Below are 23,515 nucleotides of genomic sequence, written 5' to 3'. Positions count from 1 at the left end.
CAGTTAAGCTTAGTGGTTAGAGAGCTCCAGCCACCCAACTGAGGCATACACCTTCTCTGTGTCATAAAACCAACATAGTACACATGCTGGACTATACATACGGTAGTAACATTTCACTTTACACATGTGCATGTGTGTGTGGGGTGTGCATATGGGTGTAGGATGGAGAGGGAGAGGAAGAGGGAGAGGGAGAGGGAGAGGGAGAGGGAGAGGGAGAGGGAGAGGGAGAGGGAGAGGGAGAGGTCATATGGGTGTAGAGGCTGAAGGGCAACCTCAAATATCAACCCTAGCACTTCCATCTAGCTCCTTACTGGCAGAGGTTCTCAATGGCCTGGAGCTCATTAAATTAGACTAGACTGGTTGGGTGGCAGGTGCTGGGACAACAAATGCATACTACTACATTCAAAATTTTCTGTGAGTTCTGGGGCTAGAACTCAAGTCTTCATGCTTACAAGCCAAGTGCTCTACTGAACTCAGTTCAATGGGCTGGAGCAACGGCTCAGGGATATAGCACTTGTGGTATGATTGAGAGGTCTGGGGTGTTGTTTTAGTCAGTGTCCTATTGTTTTGAAGAGAACCCGGGACCATAGAATACTTAGAAAAAAGAACACTGAATTGGAGGCTAGTTTGTAGTTCCATAGGTTTAGTCCAGTATCATTATGGCAGGGAGCGTGGTGGCGCATAGACAAACATGGTGCTGGAAAAGGAGCTGAGAGTTCTGCATCCAGATTCACAGTCAGAAGAAAGAGATAGCTCCTGGGCTTTGCTCTGGCTATTGAAATTTCAAAGGTTACCATCCCCCACCACCATACCACCCCCCCCCCACCGTGACACATTTCCTCCAAAAAGGCCACACTGCCTACTCGTTCTCAAGTAGCACCACCCTGAGATGACTAAGCACTCAGATATATAAACCTACGAGAGCCATTCCTATAGAAAACACTGCAAGTGTGGCTCCTCAGAGCCCACATAAATGACAAGGAGAAATGGCAGAATCTTGTCACTCCAGCTCTCTGGAGTCTGAGACAGAAGATTCTAGAAGCAGGCTGGTTAAGTAGACTAGCCAGAATAGGTGAACTCCAGGTTTTCAGCAAGAGGCTCTACCTTTGAAAGTCAAGAGCAATAGAGAAGGACATTTATGTCACCTTCAGTCTTCTGCATGCATGCAACCATGAATATATTTATACATACCACCACCACAAATACCACCATCATACATGTAAAAACATAATCCTGGGCCTGCAAGATGCGTTAGTGGGTTAAGGTGTTTACCACTAAGACTGAAGACTGAACTTAAACCTCTGGGGCTTGCATGGTAGAAAGTTATCTCCAGCAGACGCCCCAAAGTCATCCTTTACCACACATGTGCTTTGACATGCACAAATATACACACGTATACATACATATAATTTGGATTTCCTAAATGAGCTAAAACGAATCTCAGACATAGAACAGCTCAAAAATAGTGTTTTCTTTTATTCAAATTTAACAAAAGCGTACAGAGAAATAAACAATAAGCAACTTCAGTTACTGACCTTTGTGCCTAGTAGTATGAGTTTCAGATTCTGCCTCTTTGGACAATTAGCCATGTGCCTATTGCAAATGATTCTCTGTGCACTGGTTTGTGAAGTGGGAATGATAATGGCCCTCACCACATAAAGATTTTAAAAGTTAGGATTTTAATACATTGCGAATTCTTGGTACCAGGGGATTAATATGGAAGTATTGGCTCATTGTCCCGAGAGTGTCAGATTTTTGGGGGTATAAAAGATTGCAGTACAAATTGCAGTACAAATGTTGAGATCATACATGCAAACGTTGCACTAAATCTAACATTTGAAGTCAGTGAGGTGACTCAACTGGTGAAGGGGTTTGCTGGCAAGTCTAATGGCTTGAGTTTGATTATCTGGGGTGGTCATGATGGACAGAGAGAGCAGACTCCTTCAAGCCATCCTTTGACCATCTCACACACTTTGTGGCAGCGTGTGTGTATGCCCTCACACAGTCAGTAAGTGAATAATGAAATAAATAAATGTAATAGTAAGGGTGGGTTTTGTAAATATGCCTTAATGATATAAATTTTAAGTAACTGAACATCATGTTATGTATTATAAAAGTGGCTATTTAATCAGGTCTTGTTTGGGCAGCCAAATGGCGATTCTCACTCAAACGTTGGTAAGACTTCTTCGAAGTAGTTTCTTGGAAATTTCCAGGAGAAACAGTTTTGCAGTGAACTTACCAGTTCCTCTGGTCCTGTAAATTTTAATCACAAAAGAGACTGTGAATTATAATGAGATCGGGGTGGGGGAGGGGGCATGGGAAGGGTTGGAGGAAGGACAGGGAAGGGGAGAAAGACAAAATTATATTCTAATCTAAAAAATAACCTACATTATTTTTAGAACAAAAGCATACCAAACTGCATAACAAACTACAAAATTCTAAGTTAATGTTCTAAAAGAAAATATTGTGTCAATGAGGGCAATGAAGCCACCCCCAAATCCCTCCCTGAATGAGGGTGGTACTTACCCCATTCTTGGTTTTAGAAATACCAACTTACACTATGAATAAATCAACTAAAATGTAGTAAAACGATAGATACTTCTTTAAAAACTGAAAGCTATTCCCAAGTGGAGTTGAAAACAATCTAATCCTTCCTTGTCTCTGGAACATATAAGATCAGAAGCTCTTCGCATATTACAATCCTGAAACCAAACAATGGGGTGCAGAAGTCAGCTCTAGACAATCAGAGGCAATGTACTACTCTGGGTCCCCACCTACACAATCAGGGGCATGCTGATGTCCTCTAGGGTAGTGAGGCGACTTATAGAAACACAGACATTGGCCTAGCACACAGGCGGGGACCCTGACTACCCTACCAGCAACTCTGTCTGGTTTAAAGCTTGTGTACCCGTGTGTCAGTCTCCCAAGTGTTGAAATTAGAGGCATGCTCCATGATGCATTGATGACACACTGATACATAAAGATCCATTTATACTTTTATATGTGTTAGTGTTTTTCCCACAGGTATTTATGAGTAGCATGTAGATGGATGAATTCCCTGGAAGTCATAAAAGGGCACTGGATTGCCTGGAGCTGGAGTTACAGGTGGTTTGTGTGTCACTGTGTGGCTGCTGATCCTTGGCAAGATCAGTTTGCATCCTTAACCACTGAACCTTCTCTTCAGACAGAGGTGTGTTCAATTTTAACTGTTAAAACATGTCATTTGAAAATAGAGATTTAGAATAAATGCCAAATTAATAATACAAAATATATTTTCAAAATATCAGAAATATACCAAAATCCTTGCTAAAAAATAAGAAATTTTGATGCATATATTTGATGCCCATTTAATGCACTAAGTAAATTAAGACAGCTATAATATGAAAATTATTAGTGTTGTATTAATATGTATTAAACAAGACTTCAGTTGTACATCAGTTTCTCTAAAACCCTTGGGTTTAGCAGAAAATCAAAAGCATTAATACAAACTTCTTACAAAATATCTACTATTATTTTAGTATTTATAAAAATATGTGGCTCGTGGTAAAAACAAAACAGTGATAAATTCATATAATTATATGCATTTAAGTTAAGTGGTAAAATATAAAAGCATGTACTAAAACAGGCAAATTAATAAACTAGAAAATTAAGGTGGTTCTAACCTTAGAACTAAAGGAAATACGAGGCTATACAGGAAATAAAAATTAATGAATTTTGAACTATGAAAATTGGATACATATGCTTTTAATAATACTATCTGGTTGATTAGAAAAAGAAGTGTATAATTAAATAAGCTCTAGAAAATCTCATCAAGAAATAAAGACAAAGTAAGAGCCGGAATGCCAGGATGTCTGCTGTGAAGCAGTCTCATAGAAACCCTGGCCCAAACAGGACCTGAGCAATGTCAATGTCAGTAAGACTTGCTAATGCACAAGTGGGGAAGTCTCACAGGCTCCAGACCCTGCATGAAGAACTACAGCCTACCCAGCACTGCCAAGAGAAGACAATTCTCCTCTTTGAGACGAGCTCCCTAACTAGTTATCCAGTACAAAGTAGTCAGCGCGGAGATCGTGTACACACAACAGAAATGGACTCAGCAGATTCTATCTGTAGATTTATACATACATATACATGTAACAAGAAACAAAAAAGGAGGATATTAATTTGAGAGTCAGGGCCATGAAAGGAGATGCAGGGGTGGGGGGGTGATTGGGGGGGTGATTGAGAGGTGGGGGTGATTTGGGGGGTGATTGAGGGGGGGTGATTGAGAGTGGGGGTGATTGAGAGGGGGTGAGAGGGGGTGATTGAGAGGGGGGTGATTGAGAGGGGGTTGATTGAGAGGGGGTGAGAGGGGGTGATTGAGAAGGGGTGATTGAGAGGGGGTAATTGAGAGGGGGAGTGATTGAGAGGGGAGTGATTGAAAGGAGGGGTGATTGAGAGAGGGGGTAATTGAGAGGGGAGTGATTGAGAGGGGGGTGATTGAGAGTGGGGGTGATTGAAAGGGGGTGATTGAGAGGGGGGTGATTGAGAGGGGGGTAATTGGGAGGGGGAGTGATTGAGAGGGGGGTGATTGAAAGGAGGGGTGATTGAGAGAGGGGGTGATTGAGAGTGGGGGTGATTGAAAGGGGGGGTGATTGAGAGGGGGTGATTGAGAGAGGGGTGATTGAGAAGGGCTAAAGGGTAGAAAAGAAGGAAGGGGATAATGATGTAATTATATTTTAAAATAAGTATATTTTTAAAAAGAAAAAAGAAAATAAAACAATATTATAAAACAATTAAACTCTTAAACTGTATACTATTACATAAAACCCTGCAGTGATAAACCAACAGACGAGTAGTCTTGGAAAATATATTCAACACTAAGATAAAAAATAATTTGAAAGATGTTTTTCTAAGACTCTAGCTGATTTGAAACGCCACTTCAAACTTTATAAGTTAAAAAAAATTTCATATTTTGTCACAGCATGGAAAAAGATAGAAACTACTTAGTAAAAAAAAAAAATTAAATTTAAAACTTCTAAAGGCGGCCTGAGCTTTTTATAATATGAAGAAATATAGAAACCACCACAAGTCTTCTTACATTTAAAGAAAAAGGGACACATAGCAAACATTATCAAAACCTGACTCTTCCTAAAGGCCCAAGAAAGTCAAGGCTATATAAAGCCACCCCAGAGGCTATCTAGGAAGGAGCTGTGTGTAGAATATGGGATGACACATGTGGGGTGACACATGTAGAAGCCATGATGGGCTGTGAGGCCTGGAGTGTGGCTGAACCCCAGAGGCATGTGTCGCATCTGCACACAGGAAAACATACACTACAATCGCAACGGTGCTCCCCATTATCCTTTACAGGTTAATTCACTCAGACGTGATTCTAGAATTATCTGGAAGAATACAAGTGTTACATTGCCAAGAAATTTTTTTTAAATAAAAAAAATCATGAAAAAATAATTAAAACAGTAGGGTATTGGTGCTAGACTTGACAGATTGGTGACTTAGAACAGTATAAATGGCCAAAAACAGAGACTGGTATAGATTAGAATTATGAACAGTTAGATTTGGAAATGTAGCTCCTAGGTCCATCTGTTCATAAGCACAGTGATTAGGAAGGATGGCTTTGGGGAGGCCTCCCCCTCCTGTGCACTCGCTGAGTTAGATGGAGGTGAGCGCTCAATGGTTTTAAACAGAGTTACACATTTCAGCTTCCTCTGGTCCTCATGTGACGACTTGTGCCTTTGGAAACCACATCTGTTGCATGGAGGCTGGCAATGCTTTCCACAGAAGACACATCCATCCTTGAAGATCTGTGTTAGCGCCACAGACCCCAGCAGTTAAAACAAACAGACCTTTAATACCATTGCTCACTTTAGTATGCGGATTTGATGCAGCACATCTTCATTACACATAGCCTTTAAATCTCCTCTTAAGAACAAGTGACATGTTCACAAATGTGCTTCTGATATTTAGAGTGTGTCCTAAACTCATTCCCTAAATATTTCCTCCCTCTTGGCTTTGTAAGTGTGAGCTGCAACTACTCAGGGAAGTTTGCTCAATACCTTCCTTGAATAATTAGCTTTTGTCTCTCAGAAAATGTCTGCCTAAAGAAGGTAATAATTAATTGTATGTATATAATGTGCAAGATACACCATTTGGTGGGTACTGAGTTGTCCGTACTTTGTCACCTCACAACCGTTTTCATGACCTCTATTTTTGTTCCTACCATCATTTACCACATTCACCTTGCTGTGGTCCAGGTCTCTCACACAGCGTTCACATCACTATAGTAACCTGAATTCTGCAATGAAAAATCCCAGTCCACACACAAAGTGCAAAGAACTAAAATGGTGACAGGTGATCATTAATGCTACCTCTTAATGACAGATAATTGATATATTTTTGTTCAGGAGCATATCTTAACCACAGCTAAACTCATAAGCAGAGAGGATTATATTAAAAGAAAAATCCCCTCAGATCATGAGAAAAATCAAAGGCAGAGGATTAGTTGGGTTGACTAGAGTATGCAAATTATTTAAAAGGAAGAAAGAGTCGGGTTCTTACTCCAAGTCAGAACTCAAAACAAGTCATGTATATGAAGTATTTTCACTTAAATCATTGAGGCCGAGAAACACAAACAGATATTTACGCTTAAATTTTTTTTAAATTTTATTTTATACATGTGATTTGCTCACAGGCATACAAGATGCCACAGGTCAGACGGTGGCTTCAAGTTAAGAAGCAAAACTAGAAGCTGAAAGAGTCAGATGCAGATATTTGCACCCAACCAATGGACAGAAACTGCTGACCCTTGTGGATGAATTGGGGAAAATTTGGAAGAGGTGGAGGAGAAGGGTGACCCTGTAGGAAGACCAGCATCTCAATTAACCTGGACTCCAGAGATCTCTGAGACTCTGGACCACAAACCAGGCAGCATATACCAGCTGATATGAGGCTCCCAAAACACACACACACACACACACACACACACACACACACACACACACAGCAGGGGACTGCCAGGTCTGAACTCAGTCAAAGATTCACCTAAGCCTCAAGAGAATGAAGGCCCCAGGGATTGGGTGTCTGGTAGGGTGTGGTGTGGAAAAAACAGAATCAAAGCTATCCTGGGCATGTAAATAATATTCTGTTAACAAGAAACTAGAGTTTCATTTTCTCCTTGCAAATCAGATGCATCCTTGCTCTCAAAGTCCACCAGTTAGAATCTCTAGTACGTTGAGAAACAGATGTGGTGAGACTAGACATCGTTGTCTTAAGGAGATCAGCATCCTGTGTTTCATTGTCTATTTATCTGTAGACTTATACATGCTCTTCATGTAAAATGGAGGACACTTTCTTCCTGATTCCAGGACAAAGGCTACTTTCTTCTGTACCCGGAGCATTTTTGTTGGTCCCATGTAGGCTCTGGACACCCTCAAGGAGCTACACTCCAGGGGTGCTGCTCTATGTAGCTTTTACCTTATGGTACAGATCTTTTCTGTTTCTATTGAAGGATGCCATGGGAGCAATTTAGCAACACATGTGTTGTTTAGCAACAACACATTTCCCCCATGACTAGAACTATCCTGAGATACAAACAATTCCATAGCTACCAAGGGGGATGAAGGCTGAGAAGAGGAAGCTCCTCTAAGAATAGGGAGCCATCCATTTTCCTGTGAGCTCAGAGGAGCTACCCAGACATGGTAGACTATGACCTCAAGTAGCAAGATACAGCACAAGCGTGAAAACCAAAGTTTGGATCCCCTGCACCAACATAAAAATCCATGTATTGTGTTCTATAACCACAGCCTGGAGGCCACTGGCGGCTGGGGAGAGATGAGAATTAATGTGAAGCAGACCTAGGAGCCTGCCAGTTCAGGGACAAACTCTGCCTCAGAAAATAAGCTGAAATGGTACTGGTCAAACTGGAGAGCTATATATAAAGGAACGAAACTAGAATCTTATCTCTTACCCTGCACAAGACTGGACTCAAAATGCATAAAGGACCTCAGCAGGAGACCTGAGAGCCTGGATCTGGCAGAGGAGAAAATATGAAATATACTTTATCTTACAAACAAACTCACACACACACACACACACAGAGAGAGAGAGAGAGAGAGAGAGAGAGAGAGAGAGAGAGAGAGAGAGAGAGAGAGAGACTTTCTTAAGAGGATTCCAGTAGCACAGGCATAAAGACCATTAATTGAAAAGTGGGGTCACATGAAAATAACAAGCCTCTGTACAGCACGGGATACAATCTAGCTAGGGACAGGGTGTTCCACAGAAAGGGAAAAAATTACATATTACATAGGGTCAGAGTCTACCGTATACAAAGAACAACAGTGAAAATAAAGACACCAAACACCAAAAAGTAGCCCAATTAAAATTGAGACATAGAATGAAACCAGGCTCTCAAAAGAAGAAATACAAATGACTCACAAACATTAACTTTTAATACTCAATATCCTTAACCATCAGGGTGTGAAAATTAAAATTACTTAGAGATTTTATTTTACTCCAGTTAAAATGGCCAAGATGAACAAACCAAACAAAAACCATAAATGCCAGCTTTGCTGTGAGAAAAAGGGAACATTTGTTAATTGGAGGTAAGAGAACAAACTGGTGGAACCACTATGGAAACCAGTCTATAGGCTCCTCAAAAGGCTGGAAATAAACGTACGATGTGACCCAACTATACCATTCCTAGGCATATATTCAAAGGACTCTATACACTACTGTAGAAGTACTTGCTCACGCATGTTCACTGATGCTCTATTCAAAATATCCTACAAATGGAATCGGCCTAGATGTCCATCAGCTGAATACCAGATAATGAAAATGTGGTCTATTCACTTAATGGAATATTATTCACTGATAAAATTTTTTAAAAAGGAAAAAAGGAAAATTCTCAGGAAAATGAATGGAGCTGGAAGTAGTCATTCTGATTGAGGCAACCCAGGCCTAGAAGACAAATGCCACATGTTCCCTCTGCCACACTGATGGTAGCTTTGAGTCTTTATAAACATGTGTTTAAATTGAAGTACCCACTATAATGGAAAAGGAAAGAGGACCCATGAGGTTTGTGATGTCAAAAAAAGGGTGAATGGAATACAGGTTGTTTGAAGGGGGGGAAGGACAGAAAGGGATAAATGTGGCTGGGGACAAGAGGACATGGCAGAGTAGGAAGAATGGAAAGAGCTAATTAATACTAGAGATCTTTGTAAAAGCATGGAAACTGACTATTGTAGATGCTGAAGTACACACACACACACACACACACACATACACACACACACACACACACACACACACACACAAGAGAAATGGGGGGAGGGAAAGAATTCTATAATGCGAGTAGAGAGGCCAATCTGATTTTTTGAGCTCTTGATAACTGGGAACTCATCGATCCTCAAGCAATACAAGCTACCCACCATAGTTCTTAGTTGCTCTTCAGATCTTAAGAATAAGACTGTATTGATGAGGACACCAATACTTGGATGACAGGCCACAAAGAAATCAAGCTGATACTGACCTGCCCCCTTTATACATGCTTATTAGATTCTGTAAACACTACTGCAGAAGAAAGGAAATCAATATTTATAACCAGCAATCCATCATGCAGCCTACACTGCCAATTTTTCTGGAAAGATAAGCCCCATGATGCAATAGTGCCATATTACAGGAGCAAGTGACTACTTTCTGATTGGACCACTCCATAAGACAGAACTCATACCTGGTACTGTTAGCTGAACCAAAATTTTATCATAAGCTCTAGAAGGAAACTAATAGTATTGTCTTGTCAAATGGGTACAGTATTAAACTACCTCCTAAGTTCTTATTTTTAACCTGAAGATTAGTACAACTCTCAACCCTTGTTAGAGAAGCTTATTTTTCCAGTAGATAGTAAGGAATACAGAGACTCACAACTTTTCAAGGCATAGAGAATCAGAAACAGATGGAATAAAAGAGAAACATCACACCTCTTGTACTTGTGTTGCATAACTTCATGTCAACTTGAGCTAGCCAGAGTTGAAGAGGAACTCTCAATTGAGAAAATGTCCTGACCAGTCTGATTTGTGGGCATGTCTGTAGGACACTTTCTTAGTTAATGGTTGATGTGGGTGAGAGGGCAATTAACTGTAGATAATGCCACCCCTGGGCAGGTGGTTGGGTGGTCCTGAATGGTATAAGAAATCAGAGTAAGAAAGCTGTGAAACATAAACCAATCAACAGCATTCTTCCAGGACTTCTGCATCAACTCCTGTTCCCAGGTTTCTCACTATTTGAGTTTCTCCCACAACTTCCTTCAGCAATAGAATATAACCTGAGAGTTGTAAGCTGAAATAAACCCTTTGCACCCCCAATTTTTTATGGTTCTGGTGTTTTGTAATAGTAGTAGAAATCTCAAGAGAGTCTCTGGTCCAAGGTTCATCTCAGAAGAAGTACCAGAGGCAGTGGGTGTCCTCAGTCTCTGGTTGTGAGCTCTATAAGGAGAATGAATTAATGTTATCCTACTAAATGGGCACATATTGAAATTCCTCCTATGTTCTCTGTTTTATACCTGGAGATAAGTGTATCTTTCAATACTCTTAGAGAAGATTCCTTTTTTGCAGTAGATGGTGTTTAATACAATCAAAATAGGTTCAGGACATGGAAGAGTCATCATACACATGAATCCATGGTTGTCTATGACTGCATATTAAGACCTGTAAATGTCCAACCAAATCCCCTGCACAGTCTGTATGACCACAGGACACCCCTACTTGAGGCACTATTATCAACTGATGGCTGTAGGAGAGGGATAGGTCAGTTTCTACAAGGATGTGACCTTGAGAGACTGCCCATGGTCCAGTATATGGTCCCTCCCCTATGCACATGCAAGTAGCATCATGTGGATTCAGTGGACTTTAAAACAGCATATGATGCTGGAGTTGAAAAATATAGGCACGATAGGAAAGGATTGCAGTGTAGAGATAATAATAAGATGCAGATTTTACCAAAATACATTATATGTATGTATGACATTCTCAAATGAAACATATGTGAGAGGAGGGATTGAGTCAGACCCTGGTTTCCATAGCATCTGTGGGCAAGTGACTACACACCCCGCATGCATACACCACACACACACACACACACACACACACACACACACACAAAGAGAGAGGGAGGGAGGATGGAGGGAGAGAGGGAGGGAGGGAGGGAGAGAGGGAGATGGAGAGGAAGAGGGAGAGAAGGGGGGAGGAAGTGGGGATATTAGACAGAAATAGACAAAGGAAGAAGGGCAGAGAAATTAAAAAGAGAAAGTCTCAGGGCTGCCAAATTGAAGAATTTTACCATGTGGTCAAGGAGACGGTTAGGAAAAAAAAATGTCTTGATGGTATATGAATCCTACTAGCCAAAACATCATGCAACAATTTCCTTTTGCCTAAGATTGTTTAACACCCACAGAATGACAAAATGAATAAAGTATCTGCTACTGACACCCACATTATAGACACACAACTAGCATCAAAGCCATTCCACCAATATGGGTTAACACTAATCGGTGGTTTCCAAGAGGACCAAGGAAATGATGAATCCACCTATTGATGCCTGTGCTTAAAATTGCCTATGGCTTAAAATGAAGGAAGAATTTCCATATCACTTGCTACCTTCTAATAGATCTCTGGTTCTCCAAATTCTACTTATGTTTTTTTGAAATATTTTATTCATAAATGGAAGCTTGTATTCCTAAGTGGTGTGAGAGTGTATTGTTTTGATATGAGCTTTAGTCGTTATAGTGGATATTACAGTCTGTAAGTTAGCCTAAATGGTCAATGAGGCAGGTATTATATTTGGCTTTGAGCACTTCTACATAATGATTTCTTAAGTCATTATATAGCTTAGGAAGTACTGATTGAAGGCATTGCCTACTTCATCAAAGGAAGCAGACAAATGCCATAGTCACTTCACCCTGGCATTCCTTTTCCTGTACATGGGAACCTCAGAGCCTTCTCTATAGATACAGCAAGACTCTTATCAGCATTAATAGGATGCTTATGTATTCTAGGAACATTGGTCCTCACTGCTGGGAAGAAATAATATAGAAGATAGTGGAAATTAAATAACGGAGCACACTGTAGTCTAGGGCCCTCACAAATCAGACATGAGAGGCACAGTGTGCGTGCAATGGAGTCGACTTGAGGGAGTTATAAGCAAGGTAAAATTTAGTAGCTAACTGAATATACTACTCTATTTCTTTCTGCAATTCTGTCCATGCCCACGGTGTACACTGGCCATGATCAAGTTTATACCTGTCTGTTGCAACTCCATAATCTGTGTAATTTCCTATGTTGCTAACCTCTTTACAACCCAAGATCCTCTAGGACTGGAATTTAGCACACTTCCAGGACTTCACTGCCTTGATCTTTTATTCCAGATGCATATTTTCACCGACTCTGAATATTGTCTAGCTAAACTAGTATTGTTCATAATAGACCCCCCATACCCCAATTTCTACCTGACTGAAGATCTGATGCATGTACTCCCAGATTTCCCTGTGCAAAAGATCTGCCACACACTCAAATAAATTTTAAACTGAATACCTGCCTTATCCCTTAGACATGTAACCTTTTCTTCTCCAAAAGATCTTGCTTAGAATACAGTATATGGTTTCCAGTCAGGGAATAAGAACTAGAATGAAACAATTTGGATGATTATGAGTCAGGACACTCCATGACCTCAGAAGTTAAAACAATGGTAAAATTGCTGTGCTGGTCAACACTATGTATCAACAGAATCTAGGGCTGTCCTTGAGACATCACTGGACATATCTATTATCTTGGGCATGTCTATTAGGGATCTTATAGATTGAGTTACTTGAACTGAAAATACCTACCCTAAACTTAGGTAGTAACATTCCAAGGGCTGGGGTCCTAAACTGCGTAATAAGGAAAAAGTGAACTAAGCACTAACATTCACTTTCTCTGCTTCTGAGATATTGGTGCAATCTGGCCATCCACCATCTGCTGCAGCTGTTACTTCCCCACCATTAAATACCTCCAGACTGTGAGCCAAAGTAAACCCTCGCTTCCTTAAGTTGTTCAGTCACAACAATGAGAAATGTAACCAGTATGGCTGGAGAGGAAGACTAAGCTATCTGACAATATGTGAGGAAGGAAATGAAAATGAAAGTACTTTGACCTCCCGGCCTCCTAGTAGGATGACCCAGGCAGGCTTGTTTTTTCTTCCAAACTCAGTTCTATACAAGGTAGTGTAATAAGCCTTTTTTCCCATACTTAGGGTTAAGATTCATGACTCAATTTCAAAGCCAAAAGCCAATCTATAACTCTGAGGTAGAAATAGTTATGTTAAGAATGTTAAATATATAATAATGATACACACACACACACAATCACACACACATACATTCATATCCATTCATATGTATATATATATATGAATGTTAACATTCCATGCTTAGACGTCAGAATCAGAAGACTTGAGTTCAACTCTATACTCAAGAACTCTGAGATCTACAGCTTTGAGAGTAAATCTTTAGGCAGATAAGTTTGATCATTGTTTTGTTTGCTGCTGCTGTCGTGAGTTGAGTGAGGATAATAATATGATCTCTTATGTATTATTATGTCTGGATGAAAAGTGAATGAGACAAGGCCCAGAAGCTAGCTGGCAATGTCCCTGTCACGTTACCATGTGTCATTAGACGGTGGCTTTCTTGTTGATGGAAAACAAATTTGTCAGCCAAATAAATCAAAACAATCTGGAGAAATTGTCATCAATACAATAAAATGGAGTTATTGTAGAGACATGAAGAATTTGGTATAAGATGATAAAGAGTCTGGCTCTGAGGCCACAGTTTCTTCACCTTTTCTACGACATCGACCATATTAGTGAGCCTAATTTGCTATATTTCCAGGACCATGAATGCTTCACACACTTGCCTTAAGACAATGGAGTACTACTCAGCTATCAGAAACAATGACTTTATGAAATTCTTAAGAAAATGGATGCATCTAGAGAATATCATCCTGAGTGAGATAACCCAGTCACAAAAGAACAGACATAATATGCAGTCACTGATAATTGGATACTAACCCCAGAAAGCTGTGAACACCCCAGAAACAACTCACAGACTACATGAAGTTCAAGAAAAAAACGAAGGCCAAAAAAAAAAAAAGAAAGAAAGAAAATGAAAAACCATTATGCTTTATCGTTACACACCAAGAAAACTTTGACTATTTCCAGGTTGCATCTTGTTTTACATGTACTTTATGCTCATTGTAACTAGTAAGATTTTAATGCATACTATCAAACCTTTAAAAAAATCAAGTACTGAAAAAATGTATTCATATACTTTTATGTAAAAATGCTTAAAATCCGTACATTTATCTTTGTTTTTTAAAATAAAGTCATTCAATTTATTTAAAAAAGACTATTAATAGTCACAAAATGAAAGTACAATCAAATATATCTAACAATGTTCCCTCTATTATTAATTACTCAAAAGCCCCAAGACTGTTTTTTTGGATTACTCCAATTATAATAGAAATTAATTTATGTTTGAGATAGAGAAATGTGAAAGATGAGATCAATTTGTGGCTGTATGAACTTAGTGGTGTTAGCTATCATTTTCTAAAATAAATGACTCTTTTATAAAAGAAAAAAAAAGGTTGAGTATGTATGTGGTTTGCTGTAAGTGTATGTGTTCTGAGTAAAAGGTAGTGAAGGCAGTAACCACTGAGGCTGGTGAGGAGAGCTGAAGATGCTTGCCTAGAGCGGGAAAAGAATGACATAAATCACAAAAAACAAAGAAAGGGAAGCCAAGTGTAGGAAGACACCCTTCACTCCTACTTTACCTTTAGGTGGGCTTCAATGCCGGAGTTCCCAAGGGAGCATCACCTCCTGGTCCCAGAGTGGTAAAACTACAGATGGAGTGGTTGGTAGCTTTGTTTGTCCCTGTGTGTACCTGGCGCTTGGGTGCTGAGCTGTGATGTTTAGAATTCATGTCTGAACATTGGAAGAGGCTTTCAGGTGAGCTAAGAATAGTTTGTGATTAGCGACTCCGTTTCACAGAGCTGTCTGCACACAAAGTGGCTTTTGCAATGGTGGGGAGATCATGCTGTTGACCCTTCTTCAGAAGGCTAAACATTCTACTGTTTATATTATATTTTCACTGCAGACTTTTCCTTTTGATTTTGCTTGAACACGCTGGAAGGCAGACAACTGGAGTTTGCAAATCCCTTTTGTGAGGGCAGACAAGTAAAGGAGCATCGGCACTTTCATCTGACAGATCTCAAAGAGGAACATAGTTCCGAAAACTACTTAAGACTCCTGGAGTAGATATTAAAAATAGTTTCCCCATCCCCCCTCTAGCTGAGGGCACAGAATCTCAGAGTGCATCTCACAGTGCGCATTGCCATCAGCTGCCCTGGGTTATTCAGGCATCAGCAATTCAGGTGGCAACTCTGGGATTTTCCGCCACTGCATCAGTGACCAGATTGGTCAACTAGTAAGTACAATTCCTGATTTGTCATAGAAATGGGCTATGACAATGGCATAAGTTTTACCAGAGTCAACATCTCCTGGTCCACAGGGCGATACACTTCCATCACAGCAAGCTCAGTAAGAATTAGACATTTCCATCCCCTTCTGTGCCTCAAGGGAAGTCCACCTGATCAGCCTCGTTGAGCGCAATCATACAGTCATATACTTTCTAGCGTAGGAAATATTCAAATCACTAGGCAAAAATTAGTGTTGTTATGATTCAGGTTTTAAAGATGGGAAAACATGAAAAGAAGTGGGGAATAATTTATTCAGTGACGCAAGGCTTGGAAATGCAGGGCCAGGATTGGAAGGTAGGTCCAAGTTTTACTACTGCATGAAGTTGGGGGAGGGGCAGCATTTTTCTTACCCTAGGAAAAAGTAAAAAGATTCCAGCTTGTAGTACATCCTAAGGAGGGTGGCACTTAAGCACCGATGTCAGCCAGCTCTGTTGCCCTGCGCCTTTGATAGTGCTGAGAGCCATAATCAGAATCCCTAGAATTCACAATCTGTAATCCCGGTACAGAGGAGGCAGGGATTTGGAATCCATGGAGTAATCTGGCTACACAGGTTAGCTGAAACAATAAATTGTAGATTCAGAATGAGACCCTAATTCAGTATATAAGGTTAAGAAAGACACCTGAGGTCAAGGCCCAACCTCTAGGATACATACACACATACGTATGTAAACAAATACATATACATAAATTCTACATATGCAAGAATGTTCCCTGAGACTCCTCCCTTCCTTGACACAGCTCCTGTGACACCCCTGCACTCTACTCTCAGATCCACATCGTTTTCCTCTATAATATAACTTACAGTATTACTTACTTGTATTACTCTATATGGTAACTTACTGAATGGAGTTAGCATTGGCCGAATTTACTGGGTGTAGGGTTGGCTGCTTGGGCATGACTAAAATAGCTAGTGGCTTATCTTGAAAGAAAATTGGCGCCCCCACCGCCAGAGCTGACTATTAATGTGCATCCTTGTGTACATTACCCACATCCAAATACTAACCTGTGCTGAGATCGTGTTCTTCATTTATGGGTCTAAGGATCCTGTCACATCCCGAAGACAATAGTTTTCAGCTGTGCTCATGACTCTCTCACTCTTACAATTTTTAGCACCCTCTTCTGTGTTGCTTCAGGTGTACTGTGGTCTTGGGGATGCTACAGTTGCTCCATTTGCAGATAGGCTCTCCATAGTCATGTGCTTTCTGCCCTTTGACCAGTTGTGACATTTTTGAAATTGCTTGAAAATCAATCCACCGACCTATCTTCTTTAGTAACACTTTGTTATTTATGCAATATTTTCCCTACTAATTCTTCCTTTATATCTTGCTTGAAGAATCTGGAAATCAAACTACAGTTTTCAAATCTCTTTTCTGAGGACAGATCAGTAAATGAGCACTGTCACTTTAATACAACAGATCTCAAAGATGACATTTCCTCTTTATAGAGTGGTGAGAGTGTCACTTACCTGCCAGTAAAAGAACAAGAGTTTACATAGGAGGACTGTACTATGTCAGTTGAGAAAGTGCTAGAACTGGATTTTCTTCTAGAGTCTATGATCTCTCTGGTCATGGAACCCTTGCTCAGTTTACAGAGCTGGGCACGGGTTCTTTCTTACTAGGTGAGCCTTAAATCTAATCAGTTGTTGGGTACACCCTAGATACCAATACCACTAGAGTACCATTAGGCAGGACTTGCACTGTCAATCATTATGCTAGTTCCCAAGATACTGTAATACCTTTTCTCCCATGGCAGCTTGCACAGCATTTTTTTCAACAAGGTGAGAGTGAGCTGTCAGGGAGGAGGCTTTCAAATCAGTCTGTACCAGTTTGCTTTCTCTAAGTCCCCTGACCAAAGTATGTGGTGTCTTCAACAATAGTGTCAAATTTTGTCAAGTAATAAGCTTATATTTATTTGGGGTGTCTTAGTTAGGGCTTTACTGATGTGAACAGATACCATGACCAAGGCAACTCTTATAAGACAACATTTGATAGGGGCTGGCTTACAGGTTCAGGGGTTCAGTCCATTATCATCAAGATGGGAACATGGCAGTGTCTAAGCAGGTATGGTGCAGGCAGAGCTGAGAGTTTTACACCGTCATCTGAAGACTGCTAGTGGAAAATTGACTTCCAGGTAGCTAAGGTAAGAGTCTTCAAGTCACACCCACAGTGACACACCTACTCCAACAAGGGTACATTTCCTAATAGTGCCACTTTCTGGCCCAAGCACATACAAACCATCACATGGGGTATCTTGGACTAGGAAAAGTAAGGGAATTATGTCTTACCTGGAACCGCATTTCTTTGTGATTGTTTATGGATTCTGGGTGTGGGGTGATCATTATGACCCTATATGGATCAATTTCAATTATATATACATACATACTATATTCTATGTATATATGATACATACATGCACATACATGTGTGTGTGTGTGTGTGTGTGTGTGTGTGTGTGTGTGTAAGAAAGCTCAAAATGGTCCAATTTTCCTCTGGCTTGAAGAGATATTCTTAGTGCTATTTGTCCCTCCCCATGCTGTCGCTCTAATATACCATCCCCCCTCCCATCTACTTCTTTACTTATTCCCCTCTCCCTGTTTCCCCTCCCCCTCTTCCACAGCACCTGCATTCTACAGTCCTCCCTAGAGCTCTGGCTCCCCCTTTCACTAACCATACCTTTCTCATTTCCTGGCTTCTTCAATTACTCCAAGTAATTGAACATACAAACCCTAAGATTCCCGTTAGGATCCACCTGTAAAAAAAAAGCTTGCAGAGTTTATCTTTCAGGGGTTGGGTTATCTTGCTCCGTATTAAATTTTTGGTTATATCCAGTTATCTGCAATCTTCACGATTTGCTTTTTCTTTCCAACTAGATAACACTTCATTGTGACTATTTACCACATTTTCACCATTCATTGATGGACATTTAGGCTGCTTCTACTTCCTGGCTACAGGGAATAGAGCAGCGATGAACATGGATGAGCAAGTGTCTCTGTGATAAGACATGGAGTGTTGTATATCGTAATATGCCCAGGAGTGGTATAGCTGAGTAATACATTAGGTCTGCTCTTAGACTGCAGAGGAATCGCCACATTGATTTCCACAATGGATGTACCAATTTCCATTCCTACCAGTGGTCAACAAATATTTCCCTTTCCCCACATCTTTACCAAAATTTCTTGTCATTTTTTTATCTCAGTATCATCCATTATGACTGGAATAAGGTGAGGTCTAAAATATTTTTTATTTGAATTTTCCTGATTGCTAAGCTTCCTGACACCTTTAAAGGTGTTTCCTGGCCACTTGTCATTTTCTGACTGAGTTGTTTATTTCCTTGATGTTTTGTTTTGAAGCCCTTTGTAAATATGGATGTGAAGGTGCTGCTGCTTGTGTATCTGGCAAGGACTTCCTCCAAGTCTGTGGATTTGTATCCCTTTCATGGAATCATTTCCTTTGCTACACAGAAGGTTTTTAGTTTCATGAGGTCCTTCTTGTTGGCATTAATTCTTGAGCAAATGGAGTCCTATTCAGAAAGTCTTTTCCTGTACTTAAATCTTACATGATACTCCCTAGGTATTCTTTTAGCAGTCTTAGAGTTTTGGGTTTCACTTTGAAGCCTTTGATCCACTTGAAGTTGACTTTTGTACAAGGTGAGAGATAAGACTCCAATTTCATTTTTCTACTTGAGGACATTCAGTTTTCCCAGAACTGTTTATTCAAGCTGCTGGCTTTCCTCCAGTATGTATTTTTGGCGTCTTTATTGAATATCAGGTGGCTGTAATTGTGTGGGTTTAAGTACAGGTTTTTTATTCGGTCGCATTGATCTACATTTCTGTTTTGTACCAGCACCATGCTATTTTGCTACTATGGCTCTGTGTATAACTTGAAACCTGGTATAGCAATACCTCCAGCATTATTCTTCTTGCTCGGGGTTGCGTTGGCTATCCAGGGCCTTTTCTATTGTATTGCATGAATTTTACACTTTTTCTTTACTGTCTCTGTGAAGAGTGTTATGGGGAACTTTGCTGGGACTGCACTGAGTCTGTAAGATGCCTCTAGTATTATGATGACTTTCACACTATTTATTTTTCCAAACCACAAGCTTTGGAGGTTTTCTACCTTTTAGTACGTTCTCCAATTTCTTCACAGATTTAAAGTTTTCCCTTTAAGTGGTTTTCACTTCCTTTGTTAGATTCAGTTGTAAGGCTATAGGTGGGTCTCACTGCTGTTGTTCTGTTTGTGGGCTACTGTTTCTGTTTTCTTTCTTAGTACATTCATCATTTGTGCATACAAAGACTACTGACTTTTATAAGTTCATTTTGTATCCTGCCACGTGTCTGGAAGTGTTCCTAATCCTAGAGGTTTCCTGATGGAATCTTTAGAATCTGTGATGTATAAAATCAAGCAAATTTGTTCTTCATTTGACTTCTGGTTCTCTCTGTGTTCTTTCAGTTTCTCATTTACTGCTTTAAATAATGCAGTGCTTTGAAAGCTATGTTGAAACAGAGTGAGTCGGGTGGCTACCCTTGTCTCAGTCCTGATTTCAATGGGATTACTTAAAGGTGTTCTCCATTTGGAATGAGGAGGGCTGTTGATATGCTATATCCAACCTTGATTATGTTTCAGTATCTTCCCTTTAGTCCATCTCTCTGACCTTGATTTTATTATTTCTTTCCATCTACTGCTTTTGGGCTTTATTTATTCTTGGTTTTCTGAACACTTGGGGAACAATATTGTTATTCTGGTTTTTAATGTAGGAACTTACTCCTCCAAATCCCCTCTGGTTCCCATGTGCTCCAGAGGTCTAAAACACCCTGCTTCATTCTCATTTAGTTGAAGTAATTTTCCCATCTTGATTTTTTTTCTTTGATCATTCAGTAGTGTGTTGCTTAATCTCCCAAAATTTGAGTCCTTTGAAAAGAGTTTTTGTTTGTTTGGTTTTTGCTATAATTTTGAGCCCTGTTTCAGTGTAACTTGTTAATCTCCCTGTAATTGTTGAGATTTGTATTATGTTCCAATATGTACTCTAGTTTCTAGAAGGTCCCATAGACTGCCCAGAAGAATGCATGTTCTGTGGTGTTGTTTAAACTTTTCTGTAGGTATCTGTTAGGTCCTTTAGATCTCTGATATCACATCACTCTAATGTTTCTCTGTTGGTTTTTGTTTTGTTTTGTTTGTTTTTTGACAGCCTATCTATTGGAGAAATTCAGGTATCAAAATCATCTACCATCAGTATGTTGGAGTTAGCCTGTATCTTGGAGTTCAGTATACTTTGGATAACATTGTGGATGCCTGAGTTTGTTATATACCTATTTAGAATTACAACATCTTATTGGTTGATTGTTCCATTGATCAGAATGAAGTGTCCTTCTTTATCTTTTTTGATTAATTTTTGAAGGTGAAGATATGAAATCTATGAAGCAATCTGGCTAGCCAGACTAGTTTCAGTAATCTCCTGATTCATCAAGAGACCCTTCCTTGATTTCCTTGATTATATGAGATGGAGAGCAAACAGCAGAAATAATCAATGGCATCAACCAGATCCAGACTCCACTTGCAGGCACACACATGTGCATCTGCATCCATCTGCATATATCTCATATCTCACACATACACAAATAGGCAGATATATATATACACACATATATATGCAACAAAGAGTATCATAAATAAATATATATATATATACACACATATATATGCAACAAAGAGTATCATAAATAAATATATATATATATACACACATATATATGCAATAAGGAGTACCTGAGAATGAATATATATATATATATATATATATATATATATATATATATATATATATATATATATAGCACAAACACACACACATATATAACATGTATGTCCTAGTTTGCAATGTAAAATGTTTCTTTTTTTGAATTTTAGTTGAAAAATTTTGAAACGATTGAGATAAAGGTTATTTAGACTGTCAAAGTATGGGTTTGCAAAGTGGCAGAAGAAAATTATAAACTCATATAAGGTTTATGATGATTGATAAGCATCACTTAGGTTTTCCTACTATCCCCAAATCTACTTGAAGGTCATGTTAAGGAGCATTTTAAAGGTTTTTAAGTCAGTGTTTTCCAGGACTGAGAGGAATGCTCTTGTAAATCATCTCGGCTTACTTTGTGGTTTAACCCAAATTAAACAACTCAGTAGCTTTGAAGGAGCCCCAACCCAGGAGTGTTAAAAACAGGCAACCAGTATGGAGCTGAATCTCCAGTGCTTTGTATGCTTCGGGCTGTCTTCTCTAAGTGCTTCATACCTGAAATGGTGGCTGTTCCAGCAGCTCCACCATTTGCCTGGCTAGTAAAATGCCCTTGAAATACCTCATAGACCATGAAGCCATATAAATAAGAACCCAGTTAATACTAAATACTAAGAGACCTGAGGCTACAAAGGCAGGATGTGCTGATGAAGAATTTCTCAAAGAGAGACTTGGGTTGATCCTTAGCTATGAATTGGTTTCAGACTTCTGCAGCAAATAGGATCCCATGGCCAAACAACATAAATTCACAGATGTGTGTGTATCACATACTTTTAATCCTTCATCATATATGTGTTCTAAAAAGAGAAAAGAAAAGCAGAAAGCAAACGGTCAAACTGCTATCTCTTCCAGCCAACCCTTTCATCTGGAAGTGAGTCGGTGCCATGAAATTTTCATTATACGTGATATTATGATTAAATCTTAGATTATGGGTCACCTTTTACATTCGGTTACTCTATCTCAGAACCCGTGGCGTGCAGCAGTCAGATCAATGTACAAGGAGCAGCGAGATCAATAAGACCTCCCTACCCTGATGTTTTATCCAGTCGCCGAGAACAAGTGTAACCCAGTAAGAGAAGTAAATGCCTATTGATGGAAACTGTTAATAAGAAAGTTTCATAAGCAGGAAAACAAGACTCCACAAGGAACACATTCGGGGTCAAAGTGAGGTCAGAAGGAGAGTTGTCCGTGCCAGAGGAGGCCTATGTTTATGTTTGTGACGTTTATTCCTTGGGTCCTGTTATGCTGCTCTGCTTAGCCATGACCCAGCAAATCAGTTCAGGAGGCAGCCTCCAGACGCTGCCCATCCCACCTCCACCCTCTGAGCTGATGGGTTTCTGATGAAACTGCTGACGCACTCTGAAGTGGCTCTGGGACTCTCAGCAGCTCTACAGAGATGAGTGCGTCATTTCCCCCTGAACAATGCGTCTCATTCATTGCTTGAAGTGTGACCATTCATGTTGAAAATGAAATTCCGAAGAGCTACCGCTAAGGGAAATTATTCAGGGCTACTCACTTAAAGATCTTCCTATCTTTTGTGGTTCTCAATTAAGGCTCTGAAGAACCTCTCCAGGGGAAATTGGTACAACCTAAGCATTAAGAGTCAAAGAAAAATGAAAACCAGGAGACTGTAGGAATTTTTCAAAATCGTCTGCCCCAGGGAATGGCTAGTATTGATTGTAACTAGGACACTAAATAGCCTAGTGTAATGGAAAGAACCACAGGCTTGACCATTAGAGAACCCTGGTGCTGATTCAGGCTTTACCTAGGCACTTAAGGGGCAGTTTAGAATGAATGTGTTGTTAGACATGGAAGAAACAGTCCACCCTAAACACAGTTTGTTAAAAATAGAAAGGCAGAATGTAGAAAATGAGAGGAGCTTGAGGAAATGAAGGTCCAGCAACAGGCCCAAAGTGAGATCCAGACCAAGGCCTGACACCATTACTGAGGCATTGGAGTGTTTACGAATAGGGGCCTATCATGACTGCCCCCCGAAAGACCCAACAAGCAGCTGAAAGAGTCAGATGCAGATATGTACACCCAGCCAATGCACAGAAGCTCCTGACCCTTGTGGTTGAACTAGGGGAAAGCTGGAAGAAGCTGAGGGTGAAGCTGTAAGAGCACCAACAGTCTCAATTAACTTGGACCCCAGAGATCTCCCAGACACTGGATCA

The sequence above is a fragment of the Micromys minutus genome (assembly GCF_963924665.1).
Source record: "Micromys minutus genome assembly, chromosome: 8".
NCBI lineage: Eukaryota > Metazoa > Chordata > Mammalia > Rodentia > Muridae > Micromys > Micromys minutus.
The sequence above is the reverse complement of the archived record's forward strand: the minus strand, read 5'-3'. Positions refer to the sequence as shown.